This window comes from Arachis hypogaea, chromosome 13 (genome assembly GCF_003086295.3).
Source record: "Arachis hypogaea cultivar Tifrunner chromosome 13, arahy.Tifrunner.gnm2.J5K5, whole genome shotgun sequence".
NCBI classification, from domain to species: domain Eukaryota; kingdom Viridiplantae; phylum Streptophyta; class Magnoliopsida; order Fabales; family Fabaceae; genus Arachis; species Arachis hypogaea.
The window spans coordinates 93,563,999-93,581,475 of NC_092048.1; the positions used below are offsets into that span (position 1 = coordinate 93,563,999).

At 36.5% G+C, this 17,477-nt stretch overlaps 1 non-coding gene across 1 annotated transcript; it reads right to left on the reverse strand.

Moving 5' to 3' along the window:
* Nucleotides 1-392: 392 nt before the first annotated feature.
* Nucleotides 393-499, reverse strand: LOC112738735 (small nucleolar RNA R71). The gene has a single exon (XR_003169678.1). It is a non-coding gene; the product is annotated as a small nucleolar RNA R71 (small nucleolar RNA).
* Nucleotides 500-17,477: the final 16,978 nt, after the last annotated feature.

A 17,477-nucleotide genomic window follows, 5' to 3' on the forward strand; every position in this document is an offset into this window, starting at 1 on the left:
CCGAAAATAATAATAATAATGTAAGGAAGATGCTTGGTGACTTTACTGCACCTAATTCCAATTTACATGGAAGAAGCATCTCCATTCCTGCCATTGGAGCAAACAACTTTGAGCTGAAACCTCAATTAGTTTCTCTGATACAGCAGAACTGCAAGTTTCATGGACTTCCATCTGAAGATCCTTTTCAGTTCTTAACTGAATTCTTGCAGAAATGTGATACTGTAAAGACTAATGGAGTAGATCCTGAAGTCTACAGGCTCATGCTTTTCCCTTTTTCTGTAATAGACAGAGCTAGACTCTGGTTGGATTCTCAACCTAAGGATAGCCTGAACTCGTGGGATAAGCTGGTCAAGGCTTTCTTAGCCAAGTTCTTTCCTCCTCAAAAGCTTAGTAAGATTAGAGTGGACGTTCAGACCTTCAGACAGAAGGAAGGTGAATCCCTCTATGAAGCTTGGGAGAGATACAAAGGACTGACCAAAAAGTGTCCTACTGACATGCTTTCAGAATGGACCATCCTGGATATCTTCTATGATGGTCTGTCTGACTTAGCTAAAATGTCATTGGATACTTCTGCAGGTGGATCCATTCACCTAAAGAAAACGCCTGCAGAAGCTCAAGAACTCATTGACATGGTTGCTAATAACCAGTTCATGTACACTTCTGAAAGGAATCCTGTGAGTAATGGGACGCCTATGAAGAAGGGAGTTCTTGAAGTTGATACTCTGAATGCCATATTGGCTCAAAACAAAATATTGACTCAGCAAGTCAATATGATCTCTCAGAATCTGAATGGAATGCAAGCAGCATCCAACAGTACTCAAGAGGCTTCTTATGAAGAAGAAGCTTATGATCCTGAAAACCCTGCAATAGCAGAGGTAAATTATTTAGGTGAACCTTATGGAAACACCTATAACTCATCATGGAGAAATCATCCAAATTTCTCATGGAAGGATCAAAAGCCTCAACAAGGCTTTAATAATGGTAGAAGAAACAGGTTTAGCAATAATAAACCTTTTCCATCATCCACTCAGCAACAGACAGAGAACTCTGAACAAAATACTTCTAATTTGGCAAACTTAGTCTCTGATCTGTCTAAGGCTACTGTGAGTTTCATGAATGAAACAAGATCTTCCATTAGAAATTTGGAAGCACAAGTGGGCCAGCTGAGTAAAAGGATCACTGAAATCCCTCCAAGTACTCTCCCAAGCAATACAGAAGAGAATCCAAAAGGAGAGTGCAAGGCCATTGACATAAGCACCATGGCCGAACCCAAAGAGGGAGAGGAAGATGCAAATCCCAAGGAGGAAGACCTCCTGGGACGTCCAGTGATCAATAAGGAGCTTCCCTCTGAGGAACCAAAGGACTCTGAGGCTCATCTAGAGACCATAGAGATTCCATTAAACCTCCTTATGCCCTTCATGAGCTCTAATGAGTATTCCTCTTCTGAAGAGAATGAGGATGTTACTGAAGAGTAAACTGCCAAGTTTCTTGGTGCAATCATGAAGCTGAATGCCAAATTATTTGGTATTGAGACTTCGGAAGATGAACCTCCCTTGTTCACCAATGAACTATGTGATCTGGATCAACTGACATTGCCTCAGAAGAGACAGGATCCTGGAAAGTTCATAATACCTTGTACCATAGGCACCATGATCTTTAAGGCTCTGTGTGACCTTGGTTCAGGAATAAACCTCATGCCCCTCTCTGTAATAGAGAAACTAGGAATCTATGGGGTGCAAGCTGCTAAAATCTCATTAGAGATGGCAGACAATTCAAGAAAACAGGCATATGGACAAGTAGAGGACGTGTTAGTAAAGGTTGAAGGCCTTTACATCCCTGCTGATTTCATAGTCCTGGATACTGGAAAGGAAGAGGATGAATCCATCATCCTAGGAAGACCTTTCCTGGCCACAGCAAGAGCTGTGATTGATGTTGACAGAGGTGAAATAGTCCTTCAATGGAATGGGGACTCCCTTGCGTTTAAAACTCAAGGATCTCCTTCTGCAACCATGGAGAGGAAGCATGAAAAGCTTCTCTCAAAGCAGAGTCAAACAAAGCCCCCACAGTCAAACTCTAAGTTTGGTGTTGGGAGGCCACAACCAAACTCTAAGTTTGGTGTTGAACTCCCATATCCAAACTCTAAGTTTGGTGTTGGAGAGTCTCAAAAATGCTCTGAACATCTGTGAGGCTCCATGAGAGCCCACTGTCAAGCTATTGACATTAAAGAAGTGCTTGTTGGGAGGCAACCCAATGTTTATTTATCTAACTCTATTATTCTTGTTTTTCATGTTTTCTTAGGTTCATGATCATGTGGAGTCACAAAATAAATATACAAATTGAAAACGGAGTCAAAAACAGCAGAAGAAAAATCACACCCTGGAGGAGCATCTGCCTGGCGTTCAACGCCAGAACAGAGCATGGTTCTGGCGCTGAACGCCCAAAATGGGCAGCTTCTGGGCGCTGAACGCCAGAACAGGCATGGTTCTGGCGTTCAACGCCAGAAATGGCACACAAATGGGCGTTGAACGCCCAAAATGGCCACCAACCTGGCGCTGAACGCCCAGAGTTGTGTACAAGGGCATTTTACATGCCTAAATTGGTGCAGGGATGTAAATGCCTTGACACCTCAGGATCTGTGGACCCCACAGGATCCCCACCTACCTCATCATCTCTCTTCCCATTCATGATCATCCCTTCTGTTTTCCATCCACTCTTCCCCATAAACCTACCTCATAAACTCCACCTACCTACAAAATTCAAAACCAATTTCCCACCCAAACCCACCCATATGGCCGAACCTTAACCCCCCCTCCCTTCCCTATATAAAGCCCTCCATTCTTCATCAAATTCACACAACACACCCCTCTTGGCCGAAACACTTCCCACTCTCCCTCTCCTCCATTTCTTCTTCTTCTTCTTCTATTCTTCTTTTCTTGCTCGAGGACGAGCAATATTCTAAGTTTGGTGTGGTAAAAGCATAAGCTTTTTATTTTTCCATAACCATTAATGGCACCTAAGGCCAGAGAAACCTCAAAGAGGAAAGGGAAGGCAAGTGCTTTCACCTCTGAGCCATGGGAGATGGAAAGATTCATCTCTAAAGCCCATCACTAAGAAAAATATGGAGCAAGCAAGAGAGCCCATTCATGGAGCTCAAGAGGCGTATGAAGCTCATCACCATGAGATCCAGGAGATGCCTCAAATGCACTTTCCTCCACAAAACTATTGGGAGCAAATCAACACCTCCCTAGGAGAATTGAGTTCCAATATGGGACAACTAAGGGTGGAACATCAAGAGCACTCCATCATGCTTTATGAAATAAGAAAAGATCAAAAAGCAATGAGGGAGGAGCAACAAAGACAAGGAAGAGACATAGAAGAGCTCAAGGACATCATTGGTTCCTCAAGAAGGAAACGCCACCATCACTAAGGTGGATTCATTCCTTGTTCTTATTTCTTCTGTTTTTCGTTTTCTATGTTATGTGCTTTATCTATGTTTGTGTCTTCATTACATGATCATTAGTAGTTAGTGACTATGTCTTAAAGTTATAAATGTCCTATGAATCCATCACCTCTCTTAAATGAAAAATGTTTTAATTCAAAAGAACAAGAAGTACATGAGTTTTGAATTTATCCTTGAACTTAGCTTAATTATATTGATGTGGTGACAATGCTTCTTGTTTTCTGAATGTATGCTTGAACAGTGCATATGTCTTTTGAAGTTGTTGTTTAAGAATGTTAAATATGTTGGCTCTTGAAAGAATGATGACTAGGAGACATGTTATTTGATAATCTGAAAAATCATAAAAATGATTCTTGAAGCAAGAAAAAGCAGCAAAGAACAAAGCTTGCAGAAAAAAAAAATTATATAATAGGCGAAAAAAAATGGAAAGAAAAAGAAAAAGCAAGCAGAAAAAGCCAAAAGCTCTTAAAACCAAGAGGCAAGAGCAAAAAGCCAATAACCCTTAAAATCAAAAGGCAAGGGCAAATAAAAAGGATCCCAAGGCTTTGAGCATCAGTGGATAGGAGGGCCTAAAGGAATAAAATCCTGGTCTAAGTGGCTAAACCAAGCTGTCCCTAACCATGTGCTTGTGGTGTGTAGGTGTCAAGTGAAAACTTGAGACTAAGCGGTTAAAGTTAAGGTCCAAAGCAAAAGAAGAGTGTGCTTAAGAACCCTGGACACCTCTAATTGGGGACTTTAGCAAAGCTGAGTCACAATCTAAAAAGGTTCACCCAATTATGTGTCTGTGGCATTTATGTATCCGGTGGTAATACTGGAACACAAAGTGCTTAGGGCCACGGCCAAGACTCATAAAGAGGCTGTGTTCAAGAATCATCATACTGAACTAGGAGAATCAATAACACTATCTGAACTCTGAGTTCCGATAGATGCCAATCATTCTGAACCTCAATGGATAAAGTGAGATGCCAAAACTATTCAAGAGGCAAAAAGCTATAAGTCCCGCTCATTTGATTAAAGCTATGTTTCATTGATAGTTTGGAATTTATAGTATATTCTCTTCTTTTTATCCTATTTGATTTTCAGTTGCTTGGGGACAAGCAACAATTTAAGTTTGGTGTTGTGATGAGCGGATAATTTATACGCTTTTTGACATTGTTTTTAGTATGCTTTTAGTAGGATCTAGTTACTTTTAGGGATTTTTTCATTAGTTTTTATGTTAAATTCACATTTCTGGACTTTACTATGAGTTTGTGTGTTTTTCTGTGATTTCAGATATTTTCTGGCTGAAATTGAGGGACTTGAGCAGAAATCAGATTCAGAGGTTGAAGAAGGACTGCTGATGTTGTTGGATTCTGACCTTCCTGCACTCAAAGTGGATTTTCTGGAGCTACAGAACTCGACATGGCGCGCTTTTAATTGCGTTGGAAAGTAGACATCCAGGGCTTTCCAGCAATATATAATAGTCCATACTTTGGCCAAGAATAGATGACGTAAACTGGCGTTCAACGCCAGCTTTCTGCCCAAATCTGGCGTCCAGCGCCAGAAAAGGAGCTAAAACCAGAGTTGAACGCCCAAACTGGCACATAAGCTGGCGTTCAACTCCAAGAAGGACATCTACACGTGCAACACTCAAGCTCAGCCCAAGCACACACCAAGTGGGCCCCGGAAGTGGATTTATGCATCAATTACTTACTTCTGTAAACCCTAGTAGCTAGTTTATTATAAATAGGACCTTTCACTATTGTATTAGACGTCTTTTTGACAATCTTAGGACGCCTGGTTCTTAGATCAGAGGGGCTGGCCATTCGGCCATGCCTGGACCTTCACTTATATATTTTTAACGGCAGAGTTTCTACACTCCATAGATTAAGGTGTGGAGCTCTGCTGTTCCTCAAAGATTAATGCAAAGTACTACTGTTTCCTATTCAATTCATCTTATTTCGCTTCTAAGATATCCATTCGTACCCAAGAACATGATGAAGGTGATGATTATGTGACGCTCATCATCATTATCCCTTATGAACGCGTGTCTGACAAACACTTCCGTTCTACATGCAACAAGCTAGAATGAATATCTCTTAGATCTCTTAATTGGAATCTTCGTGGTGTAAGCTAGAATGATGGCGGCATTCAAGAGGATCCGGAAAGTCTAAACCTTGTCTGTGGTATTCCGAGTAGGATTCAATGATTGAATGACTGTGACGAGCTTCAAACTCGCGAGTGCTGGGCGTTAGTGACAAACGCAAAAGGAGGGTGAATCCTATTCCAGCATGATCGAGAACCGACAGATGATTAGCCGTGCTGTGACAGAGCATGTGAGCATATTTTTCACTGAGAGGAGGGGATGTAGCCACTGACAACGGTGATGCCCTTGCATAAAGCCAGCCATGGAAAGGAGTAAGACTGATTGGATGAAGATAGCAGGAAAGCAGGGGTTCAGAGGAACGAAAGCATCTCCATTCGCTTATCTGAAATTCTCACCAATGAATTACATAAGTATTTCTATCCCTATTCTATTAATTATTATTCGAAAACACCATTATCAATTTATATATGCCTAACTGAGATTTGCAAGGTGACCATAGCTTGCTTCATACCAACAATCTCCGTGGGATTCGACCCTTACTCACGTAAGGTATTACTTGGACGACCCAGTGCACTTGCTGGTCAGTTACACGGAGTTGTGAACTGTGGTTTTGGCATCATGTTTTTTTTGGCGCCATTTCCAGGGAAAGAAAGAGCAATGAATTTTACATAATTAAAGTGTAATCACGATTCCGCGTACCAGACATCTGAAGTAATAAGACCCCCAAAGCCATCTGCTGCCCTCTCCAGCCCTGATTGTAAATTCACATCTAGAGATATAGATAGTAAATAGGATATACTTTGTTTGACTAGTTGTAATTAAGACTATTTTGTTTAACTTGTTTAAAAAAGGAAACACTACTTCTTTCACTGTATATATGTGAATATTAATGTAAATGTTATTGGAAATCTAATATTAATGTATATATCTGATTCAAGATGGATTAATCCTTGTTCTGTCAGTTTGAGATTTTAATGTACACATTTGTTGGAACTATCTGGCTGCTATTTTGTTCTAGATTTACAGTGAATGGAATCAGGGTATTTATCAAACGTTAAGAGCCCCAAAAACACAAATGAACCAAAATTAATACACTGTATGAACAAAAAATTGCATATATCAATATAGTAGAGGGCTAAATTTAAAAAAAATATTGCTATTAGAATTCAGTTTTAGAAACACCTGAACTCTTTGACATAACAGAATAAATTGACTATTCAATAAACAAAAAAGTGACTATTCAATAAAGAATTTTTGAAAGCTAATATCAAACACAAAAACAGTGACTATTTAATAAAGACTAACACAAAAAATTGACTATTCAGATTTGGTGATATCTTGGATTTCCACCTTCCCTCTCTACTGCATACGATTAGTTGATTCTTAATCTCGTCTCCCTTCTGAGTCGTGTTCCTTATTTTGGTAGAAAAATCGGCAAGTTTGGAATAATTTTTGTAGAACTTTCCAACTTCTTCTAGTGTCTTAGAAGTCATCCCGACCTTTGGGACAAATTGTTCATCCACAACATACCTGGTCTGCATAATGAACTGAACATGTTATTAAGGTGAAACAATTGTGTAGTACTAAATGAACGGAACATTATCCATTATATAAAATCAAATTCAAGACAGCTTTCTGCATAATGAACTGAACACGTTATTAAGGTGAAACAATTGTATAGTACTAAATGAATGGAACATTATCGATTATATAAAATCAAATTCAAAATAGCTTTCTGCATAATGAATCGAACACCTTATTAAGGTGAAACAATTGTATAGTACTAAATGAACGGAACATTATCCATTATATAAAATCAAATTCAAAACACATGTGTCTACAATTTCAATTCAATTCAATTCAATTCAGAACACCTGCGTCTATTGAATTCCATTCAATATAATTTAGCTATTGTATTCCATTCAATTCGATTGAAAAAATAATCTAAACCTCGTCTGCTTGATTCGTTTCAGAAGAATAATTCAAATCGCTCTCATTCAACCGATTTGAAGTTGAATCATTCAATGTTTTGATAGCCTATTAAAATTCACAGATCGAAGAAAAAAATGAAGAAGAATAGTAAGAAGAACGACGGGCAACAGAGAAGAACAACAAGCAACAGAGAAGAAAAAAGAAGAACGGCGAGCAGCAGAGATTTCATATCCAAAAATTACAATGCAAATCGTTAATGTTGAAGAATGTTACGTTGAAGAAAAAGCTTTACGTAATTCTGTTACGTTAATAGGGGGAGCACCTGTATTTCACAGAACTTGGGGGGGGGGGGGGAGGGGAAGCGCGTCTAATAAAAAGAACTTGGATGACCCGGTTAGGTTTTTTGCATGGATGTGGCACATTATTGTATTAGATATATATAAAACTCTATTTAATTTTCACGGTTCATTAACATTACATTGTTATTTTCGTCTATTTTTAAGTTCCTGATTATTATTAATCATAGTTGTAGAAGTTAGACAGGATTGACCAGTTCGACTGAAAAATCGATAAATTCGACTTCCAACTGGTCCGTCTCAGTTTTAGGACCGTTTAAGGATGGAAACTGGTAAAAACTGGTCAAAGTCGGTGAAAACTAGGAGAAATCGGTCCAACTAAACTACTCGAGAGAAAATTCTAAAAATGATGAAGATGTGGTTTGAACTTAGGTTCTCCTTGTTACTAGATGTTGTCCTCGCTATTAAAATATAATTTTTTTATTATTTTATATGTTAATTATTAATTATATAGTAAAAATATACAAATTTTTTTTAGACATTATTTTAATTTTATACTCACTTATATTTAAATTAATTATATTTTTTATTATTCATAATTAATAATATAAGTTTTACTAAATATGTAAACTAGTAATTTGACTGGTTCAATTCTAATAACTATGCTATTAATTATATGCTGCATAGAAGTTTCGTCCTTCATCATAAACTAATTCAGGTTGTGTGCTATATGCTGCTTTTAATTACATAAATATAATAGTCGTTTCCCTCTATATAATATAGAGTAAATGGTCAAAGTGGTCCTTTAAAGATAACCTGATCTCCAAATTGATCTCTGAAATATTAAATTAATCAAAATTGTTCTCGAAAGTTTTAAAATTAATCACGTTAGTCTCTCCGTCTATTTTATCCCTAAGGACGTTAAATTTTGCTGACGTGGCACATTAGCTTGACAACCTAACCCGAACCCAGATCCTACCCGCATCAAACCAAACCCAAACCTAGCAAGGAATATGATTTCCTTCTCCACACATTCAGCAGCTTCTTCCTCTTCTACCTGAAGCTCCACCACGCCGCCACCCTACATGGTGTTCCACGTTGGCGTCAGTCCCTACACGTTCCTCTACCACAACACTGCCAGGCTTTGCCCGCAATTCCTCTCTAGCGTGAATAGGTAGCTGCTGCTTCACTGAATACCCTCCGCCCAATGTCACAGAGATCACCGTCATTGTGCTGTCCAACTTCTCTTCATCCTCTTCCTCAGTCATCTCCATTAGCTTCTGGTGGAACGTGGTCTCTTCCTCCGTTGCAACTTGCACTGATCTGCTATGCTTGTGTTAGTCTTCCTCTATACTCTTCTATGGACGCTGCCAGGTTGGAACATGACCATTCCTGGACCTTCACCTTTTACTGGCTAACAACGTATATGTTGTGTGCGCGCGTAACTGTGTGGCTTGGTTTCTGATTTTTTATTATCTTGTTTATTATTCACCATTTATAGAACTCACAGATCAAGAACAGCAACAACAAGAACTACAGAAAGCTTTCATGTGATTTCTGAGAAGCATTGAAAATAGCTGTATATTATTGTTGACATTGGTGCTATCTACCTACTCCATGAGAAAAAATCAAATTTTGATCGGTGGGTGATTCCATTTTTTAGTTGTTCCTATTGCTAGGATATGGATTGAAGTCTCTCAAAGAGTTTGATTGGGAATGAGTATCATGAAGTTATTGGATCACTGGATGAGTTACTTCAGGTCTTGTTCATCTTCTTTTAACATATTTGAGATTATTGACCATGCGATCATAGTGGCGGATTCTGATTGCCCCAAGGAATTCAGGCTAGGAAGGAACCCTATTGCTGAGATGCTCTTCTCTTGCAAGCAAACAAGGTGTGTGGGTTGTGACAGGGTTAAGCTCTCTGTCTCTAGTGATGGTGTTGATGGTGGTAGTGCTCGTGGTGGTGGTGATGATAATGGTGCCTAACAGAGTAGTGATTTTCATCACAATCGGGATGGTATTGTTGAGTTTGAAGCTGGGACAAGCAAGGTAAATAGTTCAAGGGATGATATTCATGATCATGGTGACATGGATGTAAATAGGGTCTTTAGTAATTATAGCTTTGGTGAAGTTGAGGCATTGACTGATGAAATAGAAGAACAGTCAAATGTAGTATTGTTTGAATCACTGAGGAGACTGTAATTGATGGAGGTAGCAGCTGTTGGAAGCGGCATGGAGGCTGAGACACGTAGAGGAGAAGGAGAGTATGTGACCGCCGTGTCGAGATGTTGGGTTAGGCTCCAGTTTTCTAATGGTTTGGGCCATTTGTGGGCCTAAATCCTGACCAAAAAAAAAAAAAAAAACTAACGTACTACGTTAGCAAAACTTAACGTCTTTAGTGATAGAATTGACGGAGGGATTAACGTAATAAATTTTAAATCTTTTGAGAACAATTTTAATTAATTTAATTTTTTAGAACCAATTTAACTATTTACTCATAATATAGTATGTCACATTTGTTCATATGCATAATGTTCTTACCATGATAAAAATAAAGACTAATTTTATGATCCTTTTTGTTTGATATTTAATTTTTACTTAAATTATTTTTTATATTAATTTTTAAATATTTAAAAATTTTAACTTTTATATTTTTAAATTTAAAATTAATTATTTAACCTATTTTAACATTAGATAATATCTTTTAGACATTATAATAAACACAAAAAATGAATATGTATGTGCTAGGTTGAGAGATTGATTGGACCATGCAATTATCACTTTGACTTTTGCGTTATTAATGTAGATTGTAGACAAACCATTTTCGATCGATCTAATCTCATTTGCCCCAGCCCCCCACCATTATTCAATCGTTTAAATTTGGATTCCTTGCGTCTTGCACGTTAATGTCAAAGAATTTGTCGAACAGGAGACGACTCATCCAACGTTCGTTACTTTTTAATAGCATGTCTTTCATATTTTAACTATTAATTTGGGTTGGTCACATAATTAATTTATTCGTTCGTTTAAATAAATATCGAAAATTTAAATTCAGTCTTATACATATAAAATACAGTAATTTATTGACCAATGATAAATTCTATATCAACAACAGATTTAGTCATTAACTTACCGGACATTAAAATTATGGTTAGCTAATATGTGTACTAAGTAAGGTAGCGAGAACCAAACTAGTTAATAAATTGATAAGATGACTTGTTTAATTATTCAATGGCCTAATCGGAGTTTAACCAAAATTCAACAGGTTTAATTAAATATAAAATTTTATAATTTCACAATTTTATATAATAAATAGTCTGTAATTTATCATTAAAAATTCAAAAACAACTTCAAATATCAAAATTTATAATAATAGAAAATTAAAACACACATAAATGATAAACACATAATATTCTATCACAAAAAAAAATTAACAAACAAGTTTTTAACCATCAACAATATTAACTCAAACAAATCAACTCAGCAAAAAATATTTAACCGAATCATTCAATTCAATCATCAACCATCAAGCATTATTTCATAAAATCAGCAATAACAATTTTAGTAAATCAACAACTCAGAATAAACAAAAATTAACAAAATTAGTATTATTAACTTAACAACCAACTAAGAATCAATAAACTCAGCAACTCAGAATCAATATTATTAACAAAAGTACAAAACAAGCAAAAGCAGCAGTGCTTACTAACGGAAGGGAAGTGACGGCGAGGGAGGAGAGAGAGAGAGAGAGAGAGAGAGAGAGAGAGAGAGAGAGAGAGAGAGAGACGCCACGAGCTCAATTCAGACCCTCGTGCGACGGTGAGGAGAAGAGGAGGTCGGACAGACCTTTCAGAAGCAACGACTGGGACACCCACATTTTGTTCCGCCGGCGGCGGCAGCACCCTCTACCGGAGGAGAAGAGTTTCGCAATGAGTTTGAATTTTGAAGTGGAATGGTGGCTTGGTTCAAAGAAGGCTTTACAGTTCTCTTTCACACTTTTACGTTTGTGAGTCAAAAAGAAAGAGAAAATGGTGGGGCTGTGGATTTTCTGATTTTTTTTTAAAATGCAAAATGACACAGTTTTGAGCCGCTCGCCTCTAAGCCGCTAATTTCAACAAGATCGGACCGATTTTAACGGTTCACTAATTAACTACTGGTTTGGCCGATTAATTCTTCAAATTTTTGCTAGGAAGTTCTTCCCATCAACCAAATCGGTTAGAAAACCAATTTCAGGTTAATCTGATCGAACTGTTCGATTTGGTTCAATTTTTGAACCATAAACTAAAGATACATGATAAAATTATCAATAGTGGAAGATTTTATATTTTTTCTTTAAATAAATACAAAACAAATGCATTTAAAATTTTTATATTTCGAATATTTTTTTATCTAATTTCTAATCTTAATATATACTCTCATAGCACTAGATAAAATCCATTTAACTATGATTTAAGAAAAATAAAAGATATTTATTTAAAGAGTCTTCCTAATATGTATATTAATAAAATTATTATATTTTATTAAAAGACTTATTTGTTTGTTGTTCTTAAATGATATTTTTTATACTCATTTAAAATTTTTATATTTCGAATATTTCTTTAAGAATAAATGACCATTTGTACCCATAAAAGATGAAAACGCTGACATATGTACCCACACTAGATCGAAACTAAACTTGTACCCACGCAAGATGTCCTCCGTGTGACAAAAGTATCCTAGGTGGCACTCCAACCATCTAAAGACAGGGTACTTTTGTCACACAGAGTGCATTTTACGTGAGTACAAATTTAGTTTCGATTTATCATGGATACATATGTCAGCGTTTTCATCTTTTATGGGTACAAATTGTCATTTATTCTTTTTTTTTATTTATAATTCTAATATATACTCTCATAGCACTAGATAAAATCCATTTAACTATGATTTAAGAAAAATAAAAGTTATTTATTTAAAAAAGTCTTCCAAATATGTATGTTAATGGCATAAAAATGCTATAAAAAAATATTTTATTAAAACTATTTAAAAAGCAATATATTATCTTACATTTTCAATATATTTAAGAGATACAAAAATAAAATTTAGTATACTCTTAAAATATGCATCGTAAAATACAAGATAATTTAATATTTATTTAAATATATTTAGAGAAACTTAAATATGCTTACCCATTAGAGTACCTAACATTATTTTTAGAATAATTATCTAAATTAATCTCTGAAAATTTTAAAATTGGACATTTTAGTCCTTTAAATTTTAAAATACATAAAATAGTCTCCAACATTTATTTCTGTTAGACAATATAGTTTGACTCTGTTAGTCACTAATGGTGACGGCTAACATGGAACGTTAACTCACACACGTGGCCGTTAAGTATTAACGTGTGCGATCTGGTTTGTACCTACGATAAAGTATAAAATAGTCTCCAAAGAATTTAAAAAATCTCAAAATAGTCCCTGAAAATTTTAAAAATGTTAAAATAGTCCTTTCAAATTATTTCTAAATTAATAAATTTTAGTTTCTAATAGTTTGGTCTGTTTATCTCAAATTTGATTAATTATAGGTTTAATTATTATGTCGATCCCTATAATTTTACTGAATTTTCAATTAGGTACTTATACTTTTTTTTCTTTTCGATTGAGTCCCTATACCATATCTAAGGTTCAAAAAACCGGACCGGTCATCAAATTTCTCTAGTCACTGATTTACTGATTTACTGGTCTAACTGGTCTAACTAGTGGTTCAACTGAAAAAACTATTTCAGAATAAAATAATAAATAAATTATAAATAAATATCATAAAATATAATTATAATCTAATATAAATTTTAAAATATCTTCCAAATCTAAAACATTACATGAAATATCATCAACCAAATCCATATGATCTTATCAAAATATAGTCCCAAAAGTCATAGTGAAAAGAAATATCTAAATATCATGAACATTTATCAAACATCAAAATTTGCAAGAACTTGTTGCAGATTTGCTTCAGTGAGACCATCTTCAGCTTCATTTCCACCCTCTTGAGCAGATGAATTAAGAGATGCAGCATAAAGACCATTACTACAATCTTCACCTTCATTTACTCACAGATGTATTATTAGCAACTGCATCTTGATTAATACTTCCATCCATAACTGAAATCAATACATCATAATCAAAGTTAAAAATATCAAACAAAACGAAAAATAAAAAAGAATTAGCAACAAAAATTAAAATATCAGCAACAGATACCAAATCATAAACAAAGAAATTAGTCATCCGAGTATGACAATGGAAAGACCATTTACTTAAAAAATAAATTATAAGTTAAAAACCCTCAAAAGGTAATCATTTTCAGCATACAAAGAAGCTTTCTGTAAAGCTCTGCAATAGTTAAGATAACAACTTAAACAAAAAATATCTATTCAAAAAGTTGTTAAATCCTTAAAAAAGGATTAGCATCCACAAAAGTATGCAAAAAAAGCAAAAACATAAAAGTGTTCATAAAAAACCCACGAGTCAGAACATGAAAAAGCAACTAACAAGGACCAATAAGAGGATTCTGATCATCAGGAGTCACGGTAGTGGAGATTTCAGGCTGAGGAGAAGAAGTCGGCATAGTCTCCTCAGTCGAGACGACCTTAGGCTGAGGGGCAGAAGTCAGCATAGCCTCCTTGGTCGGAACAACTTCAGACTGAGAAAACTCCCCAACGGGCCCCCTCGAAGCCATCAGATAGGACATGAGAATGTCCCCCTCCTAAGGAGGAGGGATGATCTTCCCGTCAATTACGACCATGTCAAGGTTAAGAGGAGAAAGGTCCAGCTCAGGAGCAATAACCCGCAGTTGAGCCTTGATAAACCCATATTTTATGATATATTTTGTGCTTAATCTGAGTGATTTATTCAATCCTTCACCCACTTATTCATATTAATTGCATGGTTTTACTTTCCCTTCCTTATTATGTGATGTATGTGAAAAACATGTTTACTATGCTTAAAAATAATTATTTTGATTACCCTTTATTTTCATTCGATGCCGTGATTCGCGTGTTGAGTAGTTTCAGATCTTCTAAGGCAGGAATGACTTAAAGGATGGAAAGGAAACATACAAAATTGGAAGGAAAGCATAAAACGGAGTTTTTGAAGAAACTGGCAGCCACGCGATCGCATGGGCGACGCGGCCCATGCCAGCGCGAAGAGACATTGACGCGGCCGCATGACTGACGCGACCGCGTGACAAGTAAAAACTCCCAATGACGCGACCACGTGACCCACGCGGACGCGTGACAGATGCCACACACCAGAAATTGTAGAAAACGCTCATAGCGAATTCTGAAGCCCTTTTTGGCCCAAATCCAAGTCCAGAAGGCATAGACCAGAGGTTATGAAGTGGGAGAATGCATCCATTCAGAAGGAGAGTCTCGAATTAGTTAGTTTTCCATGATTTAGATTTAGTTTTGAGAGAGGTTCTTTCCTCTCTCTTTAGGATTAGGATTTAGAATTGGGATTTTATTCGCTTTCAGGATTATCTCTTTACCAGGTTCAATACTCCTTTTTATTATTTTCTCAATTTTATTTATGAGTTCTTCCATGTTACAGATTACTCTTTGAATTAATTGAGGTATTTCAGTTTACAATTGATTTCTTTTATTTATGTTACTTTTATCCCCAATCTGAAGACATTTTTATTCTAGTAGATTTACTTTTCCCCTTTTGGTCTTGGTTAAGAAATTAGTAACTCAGGAGTTATCAAACTCAACATGATTGATAATCGTTATCTTTGCTAATTGAATTGAACTTCAATAATCTCAATCTTTCCTTAGGGATGAACTAGGATTTGAGGATCTAACTAATTAGTCACTTGACTTTCCCTTGCTCTGGCAAATGTTAACTAAGTGGAATTAAGATTCAATTTTCATCATCATTGATAAGGATAACTAGGATAGGACTTCTAATTCCTCATACCTTGCCAAAAGTGTGTTTTACAGTTATTTATTTAAATTACAGTCTTTTACTTACTTTAATTGCAATTTAAATTACATGTTCCTCATCTTCAAAACTCCAATTTACAATCTTCATAACCAATAATAAGAACATACTTCTCTGCAGTTCCTTGAGAAGACGACCCGAGGTTTGAATACTTCGGTTATCAATTTTTTAGGGGTTTGTTACTTGTGACAACCAAAACGTTTGTACGAAGAGATTTCTGTTGGTTTAGAAACTATATCTACAACGCGACTATTTTTATAAATTCTTTACTAGCAAAAATCCTAACATCAAAATGGCGCCGTTGCTGGGGAACTGCAACTGTGTGCCTTATTATTGGTTATTGTAAATATTTTTCTTTTACTCGTCTATTTGTTTTTATTTTTTTCCTTTTATTTTCATTAGTCTCTATTAATTCTTACCCCTCTCGCTTTGAGTTTGGTTCTAATATTGTTGAAAGGAATGAAAGTTATAACAGGAACATGCATCAAGGTCAAAGCAATCAAAGATGGATGGAGCCAAGAGGATCTGATCAACCCTTTAGGCAGCAACACCCTCCAAGATATCATGGACAAAGACCATTCTACAATGCATACCAAGGCAATGGACATGGTGGACAACCTCGTAGTTACCAACAAGCCCCATCCTATGCTTATAGGTCATCCTCTGAACACAACTTTGAACCACCACACTCACAAGCCCCTTTTCACCATTCACTACCATATGATCCTTATTTACCCCGATTCCAATCCAATTACTCCAAAACACCACCACTTCCCAATATACCACGTCCAAATCCATCACCCCGAGAATCAGAAGTTCGCCTCAAGGGAACAGTAGATCAACTTCAAACAACCCTTCATCAACTGGAGCAAGCAATAAGTCAATTATTTTCTAGACGTTCGAACATTCAAGGGACTCCCAGAGCCCCATGTGGACAATCTAATGAAGGGCGTAGCATGAAGGAGATATTAGAAACTCCAGTGGACATGACAGAGCATGACTTCGTATTAGAACAAGTAGAGGAAGCTGTCATTATACAAGAAGAAGAGTTGGTTGAAGACTTAGGAGACGCTGAACTTCCATGGGAACCCAGAGTTGTGGAGAATTCTGTTAAGGCCATTACAATTGATGCTAAAGAGGATAGTGTACAACCCCCAAAGCAAGTCTCTTATGAAGAACTAGATGGAATAATCCAAGAAGCAAATTTTCTTGATGATGATAGTCACAAGTCAAGTTCTCCTAGTAATGAACTTGCATCCGCAAGTGAATTCTCTGAGATCGAAGAATCTTCCCCAAGTGAATACAAAGATGACGCGGAGGTAGATTTCTCTCAACCTCCCGTTTATGACTTAAGTGACGAGGAAGACATAGAAGGCTTTGATCAGAACATGGATGCATTTGAAGAAGTCTGCATGGAAGTGGAGAAATTCACAGAAGAGCACAAGGGAGTAGAGCTCACAGAACCACTGGAAACACCTATCCCAAGGCCATTACTACCCAATACAAGCTTCAAGTGGGTACAATCCTTAACCTTTAGCTTTATTTTTCCACTTGAATATGGTTTGCTTGAAACAGATGGCCAGCTTAGAGCTCTCTGCGGCTTTAAGAGTAAAAGGGAAATGACTCGTGCTCAGAGTTGGTGCACAAAGTTCCATAAGGTTCCACGCTTCAACTCGAAGTGTGCGGATTGGCATCATGATCTATCAAATGGATCTCGGAAAACGTTTGGT